Raw genomic sequence first — 22,943 nt, forward strand, 5'->3', positions numbered from 1 at the left:
CTTGGAAGTTGAAAATTTGTGCTAATATCACTATGGCTCAAGACTCAGCTTTTAATCCAATGGTTGGTCTTTCAGGCATGACCAGCCCCTGATTTGAGTCATCTACTTAGCATAAACTCAGGTGTGGTCCAAGGGCTCACTATGGAAAAACAAAGACACTCTTATCACTGGAGGAATTCCAAGAATTTGGAGTTTCTCTCCTCCCTAAGAACCAGGGACAAATGCCAATCCAATTATTTATTATATAACATTTGCATACTGCAATCACTCAGGAAGCTTTTAAAAATGTTCATGCCCATCAAGAAATGGGCAGAAGACATGAACAGACATTTCTGCAAAGAAGACATCCAAATGGCCAACAGACACATGAAAAAGTGCTCAACATCACTCGGCATCAGGAAAATACAAATCAAAACCTCAATGAGATACCACCTCACACCAGACAGAATGGCTAAAATTAACAAGTCAGGAAACGACAGATGTTGGGGAGGATGCGGAGAAAGGGGAACCCTCCTACACTGTTGGTGGGAATGCAAGCTGGTGCAGCCAATCTGGAAAACAGTATGGAGGTTCCTCAAAAAGTTGAAAATAGAGCTATCCTACGACCCAGCAATTGCACTACTGGATATTTACCCCAAAGATACAAATGTAGTGATCCGAAGGCGCACATGCACTCCAATGTTTACAGCAGCAATGTCCACAATAGCCAAACTATGGAAAGAGCCTAGATTTCCAACAACAGATGAATGGATAAAGAAGATGTGGTTATATATATACAATGGAATATTATGCAGCCATCAAAAAAAATGAAATCTTGCTATTTGCAATGACATGGGATGGAATTAGAGGGTATTATGCTAAGCGAAATAAGTCAATCAGAGAAAGACAAGTATCATATGATCTCACTAATATGAGGAATTTGAGAAACAAGACAGAGGATCATAGGGGAAGGGAGGGAAAAATTAAACAAGATGAAACTAGAGAGGGAGATAAACCATAAGAGACTCTTAATCTCAGGAAACAGGGTTGCTGGAGTGGAGGTGGGAGGGATGGGTGGTTGGGTGATGGACATTGGGGAGGGTATGTACTATGGTGAGCACTGTGAATTGTGTAAGACTGATGAATCACAGACCTGTACCCCTGAAACAAATAATACATTATATGCGAATAAAAAAAAAATGTTCATGCCTGGGTGGCTCAGTCAGTTAAGGGTTCAACCCTCTTGATTTCGGCTCAGGTCATGATCTCATGGTCGTGAGATCCAGCCCTGTGAGTCTGCTTGAGATTCTCCCTCTCCTTCTCCCTCTCCCCCTCCCCCTGCTCATGCACGCACACTCTTTCTCTCTCTCAAATAAATAAATAAATAAATGAATAAATAAATAAATAAAATCTTTAAAAAAAAAAGTTCATGCTTGGATCCTACCAAGAACTAATTGGTCTGGGGCACAACTTGGATATAAGAATTTTTAAAATCTCCTCCAGATAATTCTAACTTATGCTATAAGCTATGCTTCTGGCCTTGCTTGATCCTCTTAATTTGAACTTCTAGGATATGTGTGTTCCTCCAAATTAGATTGGAATTGTTGGTCTGGTTAATGGAGCTCCCAACATGCTACTTGGTTGGGGCTAGGGTTAGGGTTAGGGTTATGATCTATCTTGGGTCTAGGGTCTCTGTGCTGCACAACTGTGAGTGGACCCATTCACAACATAGTTCATGTGAATAATGCCCTGGATATATGCAGGGTACATACCACACTATACAGGGTAGACATGTCTTAATCTAGTCACCACACATTAAATTAGCATCAAGCAAATTTACTGAACAAACAACTTAGCAGATTTATTGGTATTTCAGACATATTTGTTAGCTTTAACAGGAATATTGTCACATCTCTATCAGCTTTAAATTTTTATTTCAAGTTTAAAACCATCTAGAATGAATCAGAATTTACCTAAAATGATCCTGTATATTAAGAAAAAAGTATGATGGATTCCCATAGAACATGCTAAATTTTGAGAAATTGAATATTTTTAAAAATTTACAATATTCACATAAATGTGATATATTAGAATATTCTATAAATCAGCTTTTGGAAAACTAGCCTTCAACAAATTGGAATTCTGCAAATTATATTCTTGGCTTCTGCTTATGATTAACTTCCATCATCTAAAAAAATTTGCTTATGTGAGAAATTTTAAACCCTAGTATTTTCCATCAAGATTTCCTTGTATAGCATGTGATTAAGAGATTGCATTTTGAAAGTATTTAAAATAAAAAAGGCAGAGGTAGAGAGAAGGAAGCCATGAACCACTTCTGACCAGCCAAGGTTTTTCCCAAGAACCTGGGAGGAACTCTCTAACAATGAACCAAGAAATTTGTCCAGCAGGGAAAAAAAAATAAAATAAAATAAATTAGTAGAACTTGGCAACTCTGTTGGGGTAAGAGGTTGCATTTAACATGAAGGCCCTGATGGTACATTTGCTGAATAAAAATAGTGATTGCCTTTATGCATACTACCCTTTCAAAGTCAGGTCAAGTTACAATGTGGGCAATTTTTTGTCCATCCACTTAAGGAAAGAATTTTTCAGAAAACTTCTCTACCTCAGAGTGGAATAGGAAATAAATTTTAGCAAACTTCATTTTCTGCCATCAGGAAGGGAAGGAAATTCGAATTTGTGATAATGATTGCATTTTAAGTTACCTAAGAAAAGTGCTAGGGAGTCAAGAATTGCCTTCTAAAAATAAACCAAAGCAACCAAATAGAAACTTCTTGAGCCCTAGCTTCGAAAGTGTTCACTCTGAATTCCAAACCTCTAGTTTTCAGGCTCTTTCTGAGGTTGTTGGTGAGGACTGACCAACCCTGAGGACTGACCCTGTAGGACTCAATAAGAATCCTAATAAATATGAAGCTATGGTTGGGAGTCTTTGAAAAATAAGTAAAATTTCCCAACTCATTCCACAAACCTCAATTATCTCATACTATTACGGGATCTAGAAATACAGAGTCAAAGTTAAGAGTTCTGAGCAATTTGTTTTCAAAGACTCATTCCAATGGGCTAAAGGTGCATATTAGTTTGGCTTTTACACCTCCTGCTGCTGCAGAGGATAAATAATTACAGTGATTTATCTTTGAAATGTGCAGCTCGGATTTGGATGTGGAGAAGTCACATAATGGCGTCAGCACTTCAGCCCGAAGTAAATAAAATGGTGAAATATATTTAGCACATGATAACACAAAGCACTGAGAAACAGAGATAATAAGAAGAAACTGTCTTTACATATCAGAGAACTTTACAAAATAGCAAGCTTTTACAAAAAGGAAATAATTACAGAAAATAGAAACAGTGGGAAAAACCAGAAAGTCTTCCAAGTTCCAAATTTCCATCCTAATTCTAGCTCTCAAAAGGTAGGTCAGTTTCTCAGGCTCTTTGCCCAGGTTTCTTCTTTCTAACTTTTCAGCCTCCCTCCGTGTGGTAAGTGCTTAATTCTGGAAGCAGTAGAGCATTTGCTTAGATGTCTAATGCCTTTCAAGTCTAATGTGACTATTCAAGCAAGTGGTGGCTTCCATTCCCTTTCCAGATGCCCCTGAGAGGCACTTTGGCAGGACTGCGGTGCCATAAAGGAGATTTTACCCTCCAAGAAAGACTGCTTTCCAGTTTTCTCTTTCTTTTACCATAGACTAGGTTTGCACACAAATATTAATTTGCTTCAAAGGACTTGGAAGGTCCACTCAGTCAAACAACTGACTTTTTAACTAACTTTGCCATTGAATGCAAACAAAGAGCAGCCCAATAGTTTGTGTGCTGGAAATAGTCTTGGATACATCTATGCACAGAATCTTGCCCTGCCCCACCTCTTGCCTGAACCTCTCCCCATGCCCCATTCCTGCCACCTGAAACTGCTCGTGTGTTGGTCATCACTGATGGCCTCCTAGTTGCTAGATCCAAGTGACCATCTATCAATTCATGTCTTATTTTCCAGATCACAGAAAGTTGATGCTGTTTATCAGTTGATCAATAGAAGACATTGATAATGTTTTGTTTTTCTTCAGCATCTCTAACCACTCCCTCACAGTCTTCATTAAGAAGGTCTCTTTCTCTATGCATTACTTAAATGTGAACTTTCTGCAGAAATCCATCAGGGACTCTCTTCTTACTCATCTCCTTACTCCTGTGTAATTTTTTTTCATTCCTTTGCTTTCATTATCACCTTTAGATTGATGATTCCCATCTTATATCTCTAGCCTATCTCTCTCCTGAGTTTTTTTTTTTTTTAAGATTTATTTGAGAGAGAGGGAGAGAGCGCGTGTGCGCACGTGCACACACACACATGTGAGCCTGGGGGGAGTGGAGGACGGGGGGGGGGGGCGGGGTGGAGAGGAAGATGGAAAGAATCCCAAGCAGACTCTGAGTTGAATGCAGAGCCCGGTGTGGGTCTTGATGTCACGACCCATGAGATCATGACCTGAGCCAAAACCAAGAGCCAAATGCTCAACCAACTAAGCTGCCCATCTCTCTCCTAAGTTTTAATCTCTGGGGAAGCAGAGAATGGAGGGATTCAGAGAGGAGGAACACATACACAGGACCAGAGCCTTCAGATTCAGAAACTCTGTTGCTCCTTTAGTGTCCTAAACTTAAAAAGAAAAAAAAGAAAGTATGTAGAGTCTGCTGTCTGCTTTGCCTGACATCTTAATGTTGGTATCATTGGCTGCAATTTCGCTTAGGAAAAAAAAAAAATTAATCATGTGACCATTTTTTTCTATGTTAATATTCAGGTAGGCAGGTTGGAAATTTGATAATTCCCTTAAATTATATGTCAGTATTTCAGGGCAAGACTGAAAGGACGTGATAAAAAGAAAAAGTGAGGGCACCTGGGTGGCTCAGTCGGTTAAGCGTCCACCTTCAGCTCAGGTCAGGATCCCGGGGTCCTGGGATCGAGTCCCACATCGGGCTCCCCACTCTGCGGGGAGCCTGCTTCTTTCTCTCCCTCTGCCTGCCGCTCTCCCTGCTTGTGTGCATGCTCTCTTTCTCTCTCTCTCTCTGTGAAATAAATCAATGAAATCTTAAAAAAAAAAGAAAAGAAAAGAAAAAGCTGAAGTGTCAGTATAGAGCAATGGTCAGTGACTTCTTTCTAGTATTTCTTATACTAATATTAATATTTATACTGATTTGTGCTACTATCAAGTAGGATGAGTGGCTGCAGATAAAAGAAATTTGGATTCCCCAAATAACAGTTTGTTCCAGTCTTCATGGACATCTGAATTTCGGTAGTCTTGAGCCGTGATGGTGGTTTTGCTTTACTAAGATGAGACCTCAGGAAAAAGCTCCTTTTAGCTTTCTTTTCTCCCAACCCCAGGCGGTGGCCTCCTTCCCCGTGGTCCAGTATGACCAGTCACCATATCCATGTTCTCAGGAGCAAAGGGCATGCTCACAATGTCCTTTAAGGATGTTTTCTTGGAAGTTTTCCAGTAGCACTTCTACCTATGTCACTGGCCAAATCTTACACACACTGCTGCCTGCAGCTAAGAGAAAAGTTGTACAATGTGGTCTTTATTCCAGGCAGCAATGTGTCCCTGCCAAACATTGTGCTTCAACTACTTTGGATGAAGTGGAGAAAAGATGGGGGAAGGTGGGCCACCAGAAGTCTCAACAATACAAACAATGAACGAAACCAGGAGAAAATATCTAGATTTATTTGATGAAACAGGTGATGGAAATGCTACTTCTTCATGAAGATTCTGTAGAGAAAAAAAGATATTTGCATGGAAAAAATCAGTGAACTTGCAGGGTTCTTTTCAAGGGCCCGCAGGCTCACTCAGCTTCAGGTGCATCACAGGATAGATGGGCTTTGGGGCCCATGGGCCATTTTCCTGAGAGGTGGGAAGCAGGGAGCCCTTATCCCAGAAGCTTAGAAAGCTGTAGAGCTGTAAGTGGCCAAATCCTGGTGGGTGGACTTGTCTGAGCAGCCACCAGCTTGGGATTGCTCCCCACACAAGTGCCTCTGTTATTTTGTGCAGTTCATCTCTAAGCATTGAAATGAGGACTCCCACCACTTCCCTTGAATTTACAGACTCCTCTGTGGGGATTTTTCTCCCTGCTAGTGAACTTCAATCTCCCTTTGTTCAGAATCTTTCTTCTTCCTGGGTTCTTATCCCTTCAATACGACCACAACCACAAGAATGTGATCTTTGCACACAACATTCACCAAATCCAGCAAAACAGCCGCAAGGGACCATTCCTAGTACTTAAGGAGATTTCTGTTTATTTCCTCTTCTTTCTTTGTCTGGCAAAGCCACCTTCATTGAGTGGGGATAGCTTTCCTGGCTTTTGTGGCATTTCTAAACTGTAGTGAGCCTTAGATTAAAGGGGTTAAAAAAGAAGGAAACAACAACAACAAAATTCTTAACTTTCCCGGAACTAAGCAGCTGCATAATATTTGAAATACCAGTGTTCTGAGAGATAAAATAATGTTGGGTAAATATTTCACATGTACAAATAATTTCATTTCATAATTGTGTTTTAGAAATGCTTTGCTCTTAGTCAAACAGACTCACTATCTGCTTTTCTAAGTTAGGTTTCAATCTATACATCAAATGGGCGATGCAGTAGGACATTTTGGGAAGGGACTCAAGAAACTGTGAAGAATGGCTGCCTGTCTACTCCCAGAGAACTGAGGTAATGGTAACTCCTGAGCCCCTCCAGCATAAACTTTGACTTGCCCTTCAGCACACCTAAGTGCCAAGACTTGCACTCGGACAATGTCTCCTTAAAGTAACACAAAATGTAAAAAGAGATGGGGCACCTGGGTGGCTCAGATGGTTAAGCTTCTTCCTTCGGCTCAGGTCATGATCCCAGGGTCCTGGGATAGAGTCCCGCATCGGGCTCCCTGCTCAGTGGGGAGCCTGCTTCTCCCTCTGCCTCTCTCTCTATCTCTTATGAATAAATAAATAAAATCTTTAAAAAAAAAAGTAAAAAGAGAAAGAGGAAGTCCTTCTCCATCCCCATGTAAACTGACAGAGGCAGTGTGAAAAAAGCAAAGCTTTAGAGATAGATATACCAGCTTGGGCTCAAATTCCAGGTCTTCACTTAGCTATACATCGAGCCAGTTACTTAGCCCCTCTGATAAGAAGGCAATGAGCATTAAAAGTCAGCATGGGTTCATTTACTACATCTTAGGTCAAACTAACAATTTTATTTTTTATAAGGTCACTATACTATGCGTAGACAGAATGCATTTTAATTTTGGCACACTATTAGAGAAAAATTTCAAGACATGCTTGTGGTCACAATGAATAACTGCAAACTGGATAGTTATTAAATGTGAGTTTGGAGCTGGTTGAACAACAACATACAAAAGTATGTATTAATGTATCAATTCCACCAGGAAAAAGTATCTCTGATAGTAGAAAAGTCTTGGCCCCTGTTGTATTCAAGATTTTCTCAACAACATGAATAAAAATGTATTAAAAGCCTGGGTAGTTTAACAGATGACAGAATCAAAATTCAAAAATGATCTCAATAACCTAAAAGAGTAGCTGAAATAAAGGCTATTAAAAGCTGTGTAGAGTTCAGCATTTAGATTCATAGCTACCTGGCACATGGGTATCGTACAGGGTTGGGGATGGTGTCAGGTCAGCATGACCAGAGGAAGTACACAGGACTCTCTTGGCTGGTACGTATGGAGAGAGTCAGGGAGACGAGATGACCAGCTTGAAAGGGGTTCCATTGGCCAAAGCTGGGAAAATTTGAACAGCCAAATCTTAATGACTGTATGGGTTATAACCAGTTGAATAAAAAAAGAATCCATGAGCTTATATTGAGTAATTGAATGAATACATGAGGGAGGAAAGTCTATGTTATAGTAGAACGCTAAGTAAGAAGTGTAGATGGAATGATGGACATAGAAAAAAAATCACCATTTGGCAAAAATCATAGTGATAATTGATTCAGATAAAAATCATCAATGGAAGTTAATACTGGTGGGTGGAAGTACACAATACTTAGTAATTAACTTCACAGTGGAGAAACCTGTCCATTTTATCTAAGTTTAAAAGTCAGTATCACCAGAAATAGGACAAATTGACATCATGTGCCTCCTGATATGATGTACTAAGAGGAACATGGCATCACGTACATGGCATTCCTGTCAAAAGTTAACAACTGGGATCTAATCATGAGGAAATGGAAGATGAATATAAATTGAGGGAAATTCTATCAAAATAACTGATCAGTCAAGGTCACAAAGGTGAAAAAAGGAAGGAGGAACTATTCTAGATTGAAGAGCCTAGACTAGAGACATGAACCAAAAAGGAAAGAGTGTTTATTAAGAATGCCATTGAGGAAATCAACAAAATTTGAATGGGATTTATGTATTGGGTGCTAATATTATATTGATATCAGCATCCTAATTTTGATTATTATAGTGTAGTAATATAGGAGGGTATCCTTGTGTTTTGGGAAACATGTAGGAGTAATGGGTGTCATATCCATAACTTACTCTCAAATTATTTAGCGAATTAGAGATAGTGAGAATGGGAAAAGGATGAAACAAACGGGGTAAAATGTTAACAATTGGGGAATCCAAGTAAAGGGTGCACTGTTTCTACAGCTTTTCAGAAAGTTTTAAATAATTTCAAATACAAGTTTTTAAAAATCACTTACATAAGTTCAACTGAGACACATGAACTAGCAAAGTGTTAGAGGAGAAACTGCAACCTGAGAGTAGCTCAAGACTCATTCTACCTGACCCTCAGGTCTTGAAGAGTTGCTGCACCCATCTGGCCAAGTCAAAGGCGAACCGTCGTGTCACGCACCACTCGACCACAAGTATAAGCAGTAGAGTAGTCAGCCAGGCTTCCTGAAGTCAGAAACTTGCATTAGGAAATGCTCTGTGGACCAAAGCAGCTGCTCACTGGTGTCTATTTCTCTCTTTGGCCACATGGTCACTCATCTCTGCTTTTCTCTGCATTGGCTTCTTCCATCTCTCTCTCTGCACATCAGATGGTCTTGCTTCTCTGTGCACACAGCAGAAAATGACCTTATGTATCTTTGCAAATGGTTGAGAGAGAACGTAATTGGCCCAGTTGAGTCAGGTACCCACCCCTGGCCTAGTCAACTGATGCAAGGAGGTTGGGGTGATGTAATCCTGCCTACTTGGCCTCAGGAGAATGTGGGAAGCAGACGTTTCAAGAAGAGGCACGAGCAGGCAGGCTGTGCCTATGTCAGCAAAAGAACAAATGAGCCAGAATTGGATGAAAGGCCCAGCTTGATGAGTGAAGAAGTCAAAGACATCTGGTTCTCTAGGATAGCTCAATATGTAGGTGCTAGAGCATGACCATACCACAGAGGACAGAACCCACCAAATCATCAGGAATACAATAGCAACAAATGTAGGCAGGTGTGTTGAACTAGTGAATCAAATACCAAATACTCAAATAGTCCTGCTGCTGTGAGTGATGTGTTTTCTAACATGGAAACTAGCTCTTGATGAAATTCTAAATAAAATGAAGTACAATGTTTCCTTGATTTACATGGTAGTTGGGTACTTGGAAAATTCACTGCATTTTGAAAGCTTGCAAAAATATCTTGTGTTTAACATGGAAAGCGCAGTTAGGTTGTGTTTAACATGGAAAGCGCATGGAAATTGTTCAGTTGGAACTAGAGGTCGCCCACCTTTCAGTGCTGGTGTTTCTCTACAAGACTTCCCTAGACATTTTGAAAAAGCGCAGTCAGACAAACAGGCTTTTAACCTGCAGGAATATTCTGCTGCACAGTCCAAACTCTTGTAGGATGAAGGATCAGTCTTGATTATGTGGGACTCCCAGACATTGCAGCATGCCCAGCATCCAGGACCCCTCCCTCATGGCAGTAACCTCCCTCCAAATTATTATGTCAAGCCCAAAATGCCCCCACCTTCCTCCAGAATGCTCCCCAAGGCCAGTGTTAGCACTATTGATGACCACTAATTTAGAGATTGGTTTACCTCTGCCAGGAGTGGTCAGTGGGTTATTTCTGCTTTATTGGAAGCTTTGTCTAAGTAAATCCCTTCCAACCCTAACAGTCAACAAGCACATGATTAAATCTCATGGAGCCATCACTTGTTCTCCTTCTGAAATATTACAGGTTTGTTTGTTTTTTTTTAAACTCCTTTGCTATTCAAGAAGATACTCAACTTTATGCCGATACTTAAAAGCTATGTTATTCAGGACAGGCCTCTTTTAGCTCCAAATAAGAAGCCACGCACTAAGGAGGAATTCACGATCTTAACTTGGAAATACAAGTGTGGAGCTGATTGCAGAACAGCTTGCTCCAGGAATTTGGGTGAGGCTTTGGGGTTTTGTCTGTCTGTCCCTCTCTTTCTCTTCCTCTTTCTCTCTTTTTTTCTTCCTCCCCTCTTCTTTTCCCTCCCTCTCGCCCTCTTTCTCTCTCTCTCTCTCTCTCTCTCTGTGGGCTGAATGCAGGCTCTCTCCTGGTGATGGGCAGACAGCTACTGTCCATTCACATTCTATCTGTTCTGGGAAAGGCCTCTGCCTCTCCTCTCCTGCACCAAACTATGCCCACACGTCTAGGAGAAAACTAGGACTGGGAAAGAATTAACATTATGAGTAGTTGTTTAGTGCCTCTATTCCCTAACTGTAAGATCTATGAGGACAAGACCTTGTCTTTCTTATTCATTGCCATATCTGAGCAACCAGCATGGCATTGCCCATTCTAGTCACTTAAAAAATACTGAATGAATGAATTGTTCAGTTGGAACTAGAGGTCACCCACATTTCAGTGCTGGTGTTTCCCTACAAGACTTCCCTAGACATTTTGAAAACATGGGCAAAAGGCAGCAGAAGCTGTGTGTTTTCTAAGCAGGCATTAGACGGCTGATGGTGCAGAGATGTAGAAGCAAAATAGAGAAATCCAGTGGAAATCATCCTCTTCACTCCAGATCTACCCAAGGGGCTTCTCCACCCAGAATTATCCAAGTTCATCCTCATCTTCCTTTGGTCTGAGGAATCCTCATGGGAGACTAAAATCAGCATTAAAGAAATTGACTAATTGATTCAATTAGTATATTACTGAGGTCATTTCAACTCATTAAGCCACTTTAAAATTTCATTTTGGTTCTGTGTATCCTTCTACATGTTGTTCTTTGTAGTGCACTAATAGAATTAGACACTGCATGGAGTCATAAAAAGGTTCTTTTGCATCATCACAGACTCGAAGGCCAGTCTACACTCTATGAAGCACTTTGCCACACTTAAAAGCATGGCATTACATATTATTCTAAACATCTTCCAAGTCATAGGGGTCTTTTATTTTTCTTTATGTGAAATTAAAAAAATTAAGTCAGGTTGCATTTAAAATCAGAGCAGAACTGGGTGGGCCAGAATGCTAATGTTTAAAAAATGTGAACAACATCCTTAATATAGCTGTTTGTGACTAACCCAGTGGGTGTGACACCCAGAGGAAAACAATAAGCTCACTTATCACGAGTTTGAAAAGTTAGAGTTTAGAACTCTGTGCTATTTTTTTAACATAAAAATTATTCAAGGAATTACCCGTGTTATTTAAGAAAAGATTGTAGATGGAAAGTTAGGCATTTCCATTTTTAAATGGAAAAAAGTTTAGTGAACAAACCAGAAAAATGCAATCTATGCCCCTCTCCCAAATATCATGTCTTTTAAAATAGTGTCTTTTGTGGTGCCTGGGTGGTGCAGTTGATTAAGCATCTGACTCTTGATTTCGGCTCAGGTCATGATCTCAGGTTCGTGAGATGGAGCCCTGAGTCAGGCTCAGTGCTGGGCATGGAGCCTGCTTAGGATTCTCTCCATCCCTCTCACTCTGCCCCACCCCACTGCATACATGTGCCCACACACTCTCTCTCAAAAAAAAAAAAAAAATTGGGGGGCGCCTGGATGGCTCAGTTGGTTAAGCATCTACAGGGTCCTGGGTTCGAGCCCCACGTCGGGCTCTCTGCTCAGCGGGAAGTCTGCTTCTCCCTCTCCCGCTGCCCCTCCCCCCCGCTCATGCTCTCTCTCTCTCTCTCTCTCTCTCTCAAATAAATAAATAAAATCTTTTTAAAAATTGTATCTTTTGCTAATGATCTCATTTTATTGCAACTGCTATAGCAAATACAATGTATATCCAACAGCAGAATCAATTCCATGAACAACTTTTACCTTTGTAGCAAAACTGGTCTTATAGTCAATCTATAGGTACACTTTATAAAAATCACTAAAGTATAGCCATAGTTTAATCTATTGATCATCCAAATGCCAGGCAATTTCTAAGCACTTTGTCAACAGCACATTTAACTCTCACAAGAAATCATTTGATAGGTACTTCTATAAACACCCCCATTTTACAGATGAGAAAACAAAGACTTGGTGAAGCTGAATAACCACACTGCTAATCAGAGTTGGAGCTGGGACTAAAATTTGGGCTCACTGACTTCTAGTCACAGTTCTGCATTGCCTCTTTGGACCTATGCAGTGTATTTCACAAATGCACATACTTCTGCGTTTATGTACAAAGGAGATTGTAGAATTGAGACAAATATTCAACACTCTTCTTAATGATCCATCTTTTCAATGCAATTTAAAAAATTACCTTTTTCAGTCACTTGTGAGCATCACTATACTATAGCCATGAATAAAATGGCTGAGAAGACAATCTAACCCCAAAGATGAATTTGAGATATGAATTGCACAAGTACCATGCATGACCTACCCAAATGGAAACGATTGAAAAACCACTTACGTGTTTGCCCCCTTGGGCTTCTGGATCCTGATTCTTCTAATCAGAGAGGGCCCACCCTAGCTACAAAAGAAGAAGGAGAAAGAGAAAAAAAAAGAAGTGTAAGAATGTCTGAACCCATATAAATTAACTATATTTTCCTATTTTCTGTATTTCTGACATTCTGGCATCTGGGCCCTTGCTGATCAGGGTTAGCTCATGTCTAGAGAGGCCAGATACCTCAGAACAGTCCCTACACCCCAGAGCCTGCTGACATTATTCAAACCACCAAATCCTAAGCCCGCTTACCCTGCCTCACCCATTCCTTCCTGTGAAAACCACAATAAAGGTTTTGCCTCCTTTCCCCTTGCTTCCTCTGCTTCTTGACTCACCCTGGTGCTTCCCTATGTGCCCCTCCATGGCATGCCATGACGCTTGTTTCTAGGGATTTGTGGGTATAAAAAAATTATTCCTTTCTATCAGTCATGTCTGTGTCTGTATATCTTACCGTACTTGATTAAAACAAATCTGGGGTACATTTTAAAACACACATCCTAAATGAGAATTAATATGTGTACAATAAACCGGTGAACTATGAAGTCTGCTCAGTGGGTTTCAAGGCTGTTCATTCATTCCACAGGCATTTCTACAACGCATATGATGTGCTGGAGACACTCTGCTAGGCACAGTTTCCCAGTAAGTTCCCAGCACAATCACTCCCTCTCTGCCGGATATTCTGGTAAGTGGTTCAGAGACATCAAAATCTACCTACATGAAAATGAAATCAAGGAGTTCACCATGGCCTTCTCTCCAGCAGTGGTGTGGATGCAGGGAACCTGGAATTATGTTCCCTGACTCTCCCATGGATTTTTGTACCTGAACATGCTCATGAAAGCTGCAGGTATTATCATTTATCTCATTTGAACAATTACCAAATGTGCGACGTGCATTCCAGTTGTTCATTAATTAGCTGCAATGGTTACTTAAAAGCAAGATGTAACACAAAGGGGTTAATTAAGATCTCCAAATTCCAACTTGGTACTGAGGACAAAGAAAGCTTCTTGTTCAGGATTCCCCAAATTGGGCATGGCTTCTGTGTTTTAAAGTCGGTGGCTAGCCTAAATATCTATTCATCTTCAATCTCATAGTTTCTGAGTTTGAAACAAATACACTGAAACAAAGATGATGGATAGGATGAGATAAAGGCCCTGTTCATACAATTAAAATAATGGCTCGTGCAAATTGGGTCAATGATTTGGGAATTTTTTCCAATGGCAGATTTATCATCAATGATTGAAAGAGAAAAAAGAAAGTCAAAATATTGGCTGGATAAGACAATAGCCTTAATGTGCTCCTAAACATAGTGACTGTGGAACAACAATTTATAGCAGACAGAATTTAACACACAAATTTGCCTCCAATTAACCAGTAGGTGTCACTGTTTAAATGTATTGGCAACAGTCTTCCAACGAGTTCTATGTAAGGAAGCTCAACAGAAAAGAATCAAACACTTTTGAATAACTTACAACTTGTTCAAACCCACATAGGGAATGTTTACAAACCCATACTCATAATTTGTAATTCAAATTAAGTAGTGACTTGATTTCTTATTGTTAAAACAATTATTGGAAAATCAGTCTAAACTTAGCGGTGGTATACCCACAAATGATTCAAATTTAAATTCAAAATTTTTTACGAATTTTTAAAAACAAAGAGTCTAATATAACAGGCCTACTTTTCATGGGAAAGTAAAGATGCTGCTACATTTTAGGACAGGATTTCGATTTTTAAGAACTATTGACGTTCTCTAGCTCTCTGTATATAATTTTGAGTGAAAGAAAACATTACGTTTTACATGTATGGAAGAAGATGGGGGTGTATAATTGTATCCACCACCTATGTACAATGAGTCTTGTATGAACTTGTCTATCCAGGGAGATCGTGAATGTAAAAGTGTTTTTGAAAAATTGCAAAGTGGTTTTTACGTGCAATGTAAGACTTCTTCCCACTTGCAGTGTGGTTCTTCTGTACTTCCCACAAAGAGTGGCTCCAGAAAAGGGAAGAGAACTGAGAGGTATGAAACACCTACTTTTGTGAGAAGGCATTATTATGAGAACAATATAAATTAATAATATTAATAATGCTTGTTTTTATTATTATCATTAAGAAGGCGTTATTATAGTTCATTTAGCTTTACAACCACTCAGTGGGGTAAGTATTATTTTCCTATTTGCAAATGGGAAAAGGCAGACTAGTAGCCTGAGAAAATTGGGAAACCTGTCTTACCCCAAAGCCTGAGTTCTTTCTACTGAGTCACCATGTGATTTGAACGTTTATAAATTGAATTGTATTCTTCATGTTTGCTGCAGTAAATCAAAATTCAGTTAGAGAATCCTGCTAATGAGAGAAAACCAGTGATAAAACATTATGCAGAGAAGGAAATAGTAAAGTAAAAGATTCCACCTAAATTAGTATGTGAAGATTGTGGTTAAGTAGGCCCTACATACTAATCAATAGAAAACTTGTGATTCAGTGCCCTAGGATCTATCTAATAGATTCTCTTGTTTCTAGACCAGCAGTCTTCAGACATCATTTCATCCCTCTTTGTGGCATCTCAGAGTAATGTGGCAGAATTTCAACAATCTTAAGAAGAATACTCATGAGTCTTTTACTATCTCTGCTAATGCACAGTAACTGGTTAATACAAACTAGAAGCCTGACTTACAATATAGTTTCAAAGAAACAAAGTAAAACTCCACACTACTCTTTCCCTATTCTTGGTAGTACTGCTCCATATTTGCACTTGAACATAGTAAGACGAACACTTAAATTAGCACAAGCTCCTATGCTCAGGCTGGAAAGGCTTCAAATCAATATGGTTTTGTTTGTTTTTTTTTTTTTTTTCTCTTGCTTGGCCTTTAAGGAGAAACGGAGAGGGACACCGAGCTCAGTTGAATTGGCTATGGACTGAATTAAGTCATCTTCACCCAAAAATATTTCCAATTCAATATGCTCCCCCTCTTCCAAACCTATACAGACAGACCAAGAGTTTCTATGTCGACAGAGAAACTTCCAAATGCAACACTAATCAGTTTGTTTCTTGTTTTGAATTCTTTAGTGGACTTCAGAGACCATACTTAGCATGGTTTCAAGATGGCTTACCTCACCTGTACCTCTCTCCCTCCCCTCCCAGAGCCCTACTTCTCTTCCTTTCATTCCCAACTAAAGCTGACACTCTGGGAAAGAGGGCTTCCCACACTGCTCCTTTAGCATCTTGGACATAATTCATATTTTGTCATTATAAATGTGGCTCATTAAAATCTATCCCTCACTAACTGAGCTCTGTGAGACAGATGCTGGGTTATTTATCTGCACATCCCAAGTGTCTAACAGTGACTGGCTCATAGCCGGTTCTCAGATGCTGGCAGGATGCTCATTTCCAAACTACTTAGACACTCTTTCTTTTCCTCTTTCCTTCCCTTCTTGAACAATTCAATTCTAAAGCCATTAGATAGGCTCAAGCAAGGTAAATTTTACATTGGCAAGCTTAGGGAATTACAAATATGGATAGAAAAACTAAAACAAAATCTACGATGGTGCAACAGAATTGGAAGTGTTGGTATAAACTCCTGGATATAAATATAAGTAGAGAGTAGGTAAATATAAATATGCACGCACACACACACACACGTGCATACACAGTCCCTAATTCTGTTCACTCAGACAGCCTGGGAACAGTAACACATCAAAAGTATGAGCACATCTAGACTGAGGTCTTGGTTTCTAATTACCATTCTCTGCTAAAGAGAACCAAGGATCTTTTGAAAATGGCTGATTCTAGGGCTGGGTCACAGAAAATACAAGGTAAGCATGGAATATGTTGGATTAGGAAGTAAGGGAAGTGCTAAAGAATGATGGAGACATGTCAAAAGTCAGCTTAAATGGTTTCCCACTGGCCAAATCTGGGACACTGTGAGCACCAAACAAATATAGGATGGATTGTAACCATTTATTCAAATAGGATACCATAAGTGCATACTTAGATTACTTATGATTCCATAAATACCTGAATAAAATGGACAGTTGGATGAGTAATAGGACATTTATATAGCTTCAAAGCACTTTCTCCCAAAATATGTATTAATCACAAAGGGAAAAAGAGTGAATTTACAGTGGTGAAGCCTGGCAGAGGCTTAATCAAGTGATTTAAGTTCAGTTAACAGGACACATCAAAATCACTCCACCTAGAGGATGCAATGTGATACTTCTGTGATACTCCTGCTACAGAAACACAGCCTGAATCTAATCAGACAAATCCAAACTGACAAAGGGACATTCTACAAAATGATTGGCCTGTCGTCTTCACAAGTGTCCCGATCATGAAAGTCAGAAGACACCGAGGAATTGTTACAGATTGAAGAAGCCTAAGGAGATGTGACAGGAAATGCAATACATTATTCTGAACAGGAGCTTTTTACTACAAACGACAACCAGTATTGAATGCGGTTTGGGCAGTAGATGTAGTAAATTATCAATGTTAATTTCCTGATTTTAATGGTTGTATTGGAGCATCTCGTCGGTATCTTATTGTCAAATGATTTTTTTAAGTGTTCTTTGCACTGTAGTTGCAACTTTTTCCTCTAGGTTTTAGATTACTTTCATATTTAAAAAGTATTAAAAAACAAAGTAGACCATGCCGTTAGTATTTTAAAATTCTAAGCCGAATGCAAGTTAGAGTCCTAAGATTTTAGAGCTGTGATGCATACTGTCTCCGCCTTCAAGGAGCTAATGGAAGAACTGCGTGCACACAATTAATTTTGCTAAAAGGAAAATGGGAGAGATTTATCTCTGACTTTTCTGCAGGGGCAGCTTTCTAACTAAGCTTTCACAGCAGAGGCGCCCGCCCCCGCCCGGCCGGCTCTCGCTCTGCAGCCGGGAACCCGAGCCTGGCTGCGCCGCCGAGTCCCCACCCCGGCTCGGCCCAGCGAGCCGCTGACGCCGCGCAGCCCCAGCCGGGGAGACGCCCGCCGGACGCCCGCCCGCGCCCCCCGCCTCCCCGCCCGCCAGCCCCCAGTCCGCCGGACGCCCGCCCGCACCCCCCCGCCCGCCGGCCCGCCGGCCGGCCCGCCAGCCCCACGCCCGCCGGACGCCCGCCCGCGCCCCCCCCACCCCCAGCCCGCCCGCCCGCGTCCCCCTCACCCCCGGCCCGCCCGCCAGCCAGGCCCCCGGCCCGCCGGCCCGCCAGCCCCCAACCCCAGCCCGCTGGCCCTCGCCCAACTCGCTCGCCGCGTCGTCTCCCGCCGGCGGGAAGCGAGGCCGCGCGACGTGTGTGTTGGGGGGAGGAGTGGGGAAGGGTGCGTCTCTCCCAGCTAGAAGGCGGAATTCTTGGGCCCAAGGCATGGTGTGCTCGGTGAAATTTGGCTAACGAATAAATAAAATTTTTAAGTAAAAAAAAAAAAAAAAGCAAAAAGCAAACATCTACCAGGAGTGGGGTTCGAACCCACGCGGACATTGTCCATTGGATCTTAAGTCCAACGCCTTAACCACTCGGCCATCCTGGTTCAGGCGAACGGTCTGCTTTTCACTCTTCCTACAAGCTGTATTCCATCGTCCTCGCACCCTCCCTCAAGAATTTCTGAGGATCCTTCGCTGCCGCTTTCCCGGTTTTCCCATCCCGAGCTGGAGCGACCTCCCCGCCAGAGCCTCCGTTTCCCGCCGCCGCCGCTGCCGCCGCCGCCGCAGCTCACTGTTGCCCCCGGCCCGGCGCGGCAGCGAGGGCAACTGCAGCCGAGTTCGGCGCGCTGCTGGCGGCGGCGCTCGGCTGCTCGCTCCGGGCGGGACTCCGGCGCAGCCCGTTGTGCTTTCGGTTTCGAGGGGCGCGGGCGCGGGAAACAAACACACTCGTAAACTTCGGGATTCCTAGCGGCACGTTTTGGAGGCGCGCGGGAATGGGGGTGCAGGGACGGAGCCCAGAGGGTGGGCTTTGGTTGGTTTTATTCTGAATAGAATAAACTTCAAGGAATGAGTGGCACGGGCAGCACACCGCTTTTCTTCTTCACAACTCACACAGGAAGGAAGTTTGTAGAAATTCGTGTCTGTACCGCGCCACGCCACATGCAGGGCGTGTGGTACAAGTGGCCCTCCCGCTGGCTGCGGGCACCACACCTGCTGGCTGCACGGCCTCAGGGGCAGCGAGGGCCTTGTTCCCACGACCTACTTGTGCACTTGGAAGTTTAGGTTCTCTTCATTGTCCTGCAATGCTCTCCCTCCATTCTCTGCACAGGAGATTCCGTTTGTCCTGTCACCTCCTTTCCCAGGACCGCCACTGCGTTCCCCACCACCCAGGACCTCGAACCTACCACAGAGCCAAGGCTCAGGTGTTCCGCAGTCGGGGAGCCGGGGGCCTGAGCGCAATCCGGCGGCCACGCCCTGGTTCCTACAGCGTAGGCGGCTGCCTTTGACCAAGAGCTTCTATCATCCGGGAGACTTCACAGTTCCACCTTACTGTGTGGGACCTCACCGACTGGCTGGTCACCCGCTGGGTCACGTGGTAAGAAACCCACGGCCCTGCTACCTCCTCGAACTTCTGTGACCCCGGGCATATTGCCCTGACCTGGGGAGGCTGTCACTCAGCCTCTGAGTTCCAGCTAAGAACATGGACGGCCCCTCTGCCGGGCAACAGCCGGGGGTGGAATTGCCCCTACTCACTTGGCCACCTAACATTGTGAGGTACAGGGGCGTGCGTCTGCGTCCCAGCCTCAACCGTATCGCCTCTACTGAGCGCGAGGCCTGGCCCACCCAAGCACGCCGACCGGAGCCTTAGACCTGGCCGGCTCTGCCGAGAAAAGAAGGGGAACTTAGATTTTGCGGGGGTCTAGAGACATCCATGGGGTGATGACACAGGATCACCCCCTCCTACTGCCATCTCCATCTTACCGCACCAAAGGAGAGGATCACCCCCTCCTACTGCCATCTCCATCTTACCGCACCAAATCATCAAGAAGCATCAGATTTCATAAAATTGGGCTTTCAGAGTACTTAAAATGGTAATAATAAAAGAATGTACTAAGTACTCACTATGTGGCAGTCATTGCTCTAAGCTCTTTAAATATATTGTCTAATCTGATTTTTTTTAACAAGCCTGTATAGCAAGTGTTTATATCACCATGTTCAGGTTTAAGAAGCCCAGTTACAAACTCACCCAAATATAAGAAGATGCCTCCTAGACATGCTCCCTGCACCTCAAGGCCATTACAGACCTTTCCCACCATCCAGCCATCAAATCCTCCATGATCTTCTGGAACACGGCAATATACTATCTGAATGATAGTTTTATTTAACCCCAGACTTAGCCTCCAAAAAGCCTCTGGTATAAACCAGTTCTGAACAACCCTGCCACACCATAGGGTACCCAAGTTCCTCTTTGGCGGCCTTGAGATGTATTAAATTTCTTTGGCCGCTGTTTAAGGATGGGCAGGAACACAGGTTAGTCTAGTCAGAGATGCAGGTAACTGAGCTATTGCAGAAGAGAAAATTTCGGTCTGCTGAGTGGCAGACTATATTTTTCCGAAGAGGACCACAGCAATATCTCCCACCCCACGTGTGACTTCATCTTCCTCCACTGTGATTTTGACACCCATACCGTCAAAACATAGAGTCTGTGTTCTTTCCTCACTGAACTTGGGAAGCCTTGGGTCTGTGGCAGAGGGGCGCTCTGTGACTTCTGAGGTCATTCACCTTGTTCTCTTGGGATTCTTGCTCTGGGAACCCAGCCACCAAACCGTGACAAAGCCCAAGTAGCCACATGTACTTTTGCCAGCCAACAGCCCCAACCAACAGTCAATATTAATTGCTGCAAATATAAGTGAATGAGCCTCCAGTTGAATCTAGCACATCGCCATCAAGTGACCCAGCTGTTGAATCTTTCCAGCTAAGTCCCCAGATCATGGAACAGGGACAAGCTACAGTATCCTTTTCCAATTTCTAACTCACAGACTCTATGGGCAGAATAAAAATGTTATATATATTTTTTTTTGTGCCACTAAGTTTTTTTTTTTTTTTTTTAATGAAACAATAGTTAATGAAAACTCTGAGACTGATAAACTGGGATAGTGTAGTGGAGTTCCGCAGTCGGGGAGTAGAATGTTACATAGAAAAGGCTCTCTGATACGAAAGCCAACACGGGAACGCAGCATCTTGAGATGAAGAGTCCAAGTGTGAGTCCATCACTGGAGTTCTTTCCCTCCTCCTTATTGGCAACCTGATCCTGGGCGATGCTGCCCTTTTCCAAATTGACATCCTTCCTGGGATGTCAATTGGGTAGAGGAACACAAGTTGTATCCGGAGGTCCTAGCCACAGGGAGGTTAGGAAGCAAAGTCCTGGCTTTTCTACCTTAGGAAGCAGGCATTCCCCAAACATCAGAAGGGTGTTCAGAAGATGCTGGCAACTGCAAGGCATGACAAATATCCACTTGAGTGTTGGAACAAAATGTGAAAAGCACTATGCAGTGACATTTGTTATAACTGACAATATTAGGAAGCAAGTGACAATATTAAGACAAATTTCGCAACACTGAAATGGCTTCACATTCAGGGAATTGCATTTGACATACTTCTTATGGGCAAATGTTTTACTCTAAAGTATTTTTCACTGTGCATGTGTGTTTATTTAAGCCATGATATTCTTTATGCATTTTTTTGGTGATTTAAAAATGTGTTCACAAGTGCTTTGACAGTCCTCCCTTTAAGAGATGGAGCTTCCCTTGCAATGTGGGCTGAATCCAACGACTCATTTCTAACGAATAGAATAAAACAGAAGAGGTGATATACAACCTCAGAGACTAGGTTATCAATGCTGCTAATGTCTTGGTTTCTCTCCCTTGGATCTTTTCCTCTGGCAGAAACCAACAGTCATTTCATGAGCAGCCCTTTGAGAGGCCCATGTGGTGAAGAGCACCCAGCAAGGAACTGAGGTCCTGGATGAGCAAACTTGGTAATGGATCCTCCTGCCCAGTTGAACCTTCTGATAACTGTAGCCCTGGCCAACATCTTGACTATAACCTTATAAGAGACCCTGAACCGGAACCACCAGCCAGGCTCTGATTTCCTGACCCTCAGAAACTATGTAAGATAATAATAAATATTATTTATTTATTTAAATGAATTATTAGCTGCTAAGTTTTATGTTATTTTTATGTTATTTTATGTTATTTTTATGCAGCTATAGATGACTAATATGCATACCAACTAGTTTTTCTAGCTTGGATGATATATTCATGAGCATATATTTTGTTTTCACATATATATTTTAAAAGAATAATCTTGCTGACCCCTTTGCAAACATCCAATGTTCCTTTTCCCATTTGCTCTCCAACTCTTGAATGGATTACCCATTTATTTTCAGTTTTTCCCCCAGAATCCTCTGATGTGTGGCTTCCACACTGACTTCTCTCTCTCTTTATTTTTTCAGAATGAAAATATCTTTCCTAAAACAGATTCACATTAAAAGTTAAAGTAGCATGAGTAACCCCTTTCCACCACCCCTGAAATCCCAGTTATACAAGTTGGGAACCACTTGTCCCTTGAAGATACTAAGCCATTTTCTGTCTCTCCTCTGCCTTTCCCATGCTGCTTTTTTTTTCTAATTTTTTAAAATTTAAATTCAACTAGCCAACACATACATCATTAGTTTCAGATGTAATGTTCAATGATTCATCAGTTGCGTATAACACCCAGTGCTCATCACATCGTATGCCCTCCCTAATGTCCATCACCCAATTACCCCATCCCTCCACCCACTTCCCCTCCACGAACCCTCAGTTCGTTTCCTAGAGTTAAGAGTCTCTCATGGTTGTCTCTCTGACTTCTTCCCATTCAGTTTTCCTTCCCTTCCCCTATGATCCTCTGCGCTGTTTCTTTTGTTCCACATATAAGTGAATAATCTCATGAATCAATTTCTGACTGACTTATTTCACTCAGCATAATCCCCTCCAGTTCCATCCATGTCGATGTAAATGGTAAATATTTATCCTCTCTGATGGCTGAGTAATATTCCATTGTATATATGAACCACATCTTCTTTATCCGTTCATCTGTCGATGTCCCATGCTGCTTTTATCCACCTAATTCTCCTCCAAGACTCCACATAAATCCTCCCTTCCCACCGCACATCTAATTGTAAAGTGAAATGAGTAAGTATAAGTTAGACTTTCCTGAAA

General features: G+C 42.1%; 1 protein-coding gene, 1 long non-coding RNA gene and 1 other non-coding gene across 3 annotated transcripts in view; 1 reads left to right on the top strand and 2 right to left on the bottom strand.

Moving 5' to 3' along the window:
* Nucleotides 1-18,423, bottom strand: part of UTRN (utrophin) — a 546,896-nt gene extending 528,473 nt beyond the window's left edge. Inside the window, exons 1-2 of the mRNA XM_078054618.1 lie at nt 18,209-18,423; nt 12,751-12,810 (exon numbers count right to left, since the gene is read on the bottom strand). The gene's annotated coding sequence lies outside the window, so the exon portion shown is untranslated. The remainder of the gene's footprint in view (nt 1-12,750; nt 12,811-18,208) is intronic.
* On the top strand, nt 6,568-21,787 carry LOC118544783 (uncharacterized). Its single transcript, XR_013441064.1, has 3 exons — nt 6,568-6,675; nt 13,367-13,465; nt 21,627-21,787. It is a non-coding gene; the product is annotated as an uncharacterized LOC118544783 (long non-coding RNA).
* Nucleotides 18,206-18,287, bottom strand: TRNAL-UAA (transfer RNA leucine (anticodon UAA)). Its single transcript has one exon. It is a non-coding gene; the product is annotated as a tRNA-Leu (tRNA).
* Nucleotides 21,788-22,943: the final 1,156 nt, after the last annotated feature.

Source organism: Halichoerus grypus, chromosome 9 (assembly GCF_964656455.1).
Source record: "Halichoerus grypus chromosome 9, mHalGry1.hap1.1, whole genome shotgun sequence".
NCBI classification, from domain to species: domain Eukaryota; kingdom Metazoa; phylum Chordata; class Mammalia; order Carnivora; family Phocidae; genus Halichoerus; species Halichoerus grypus.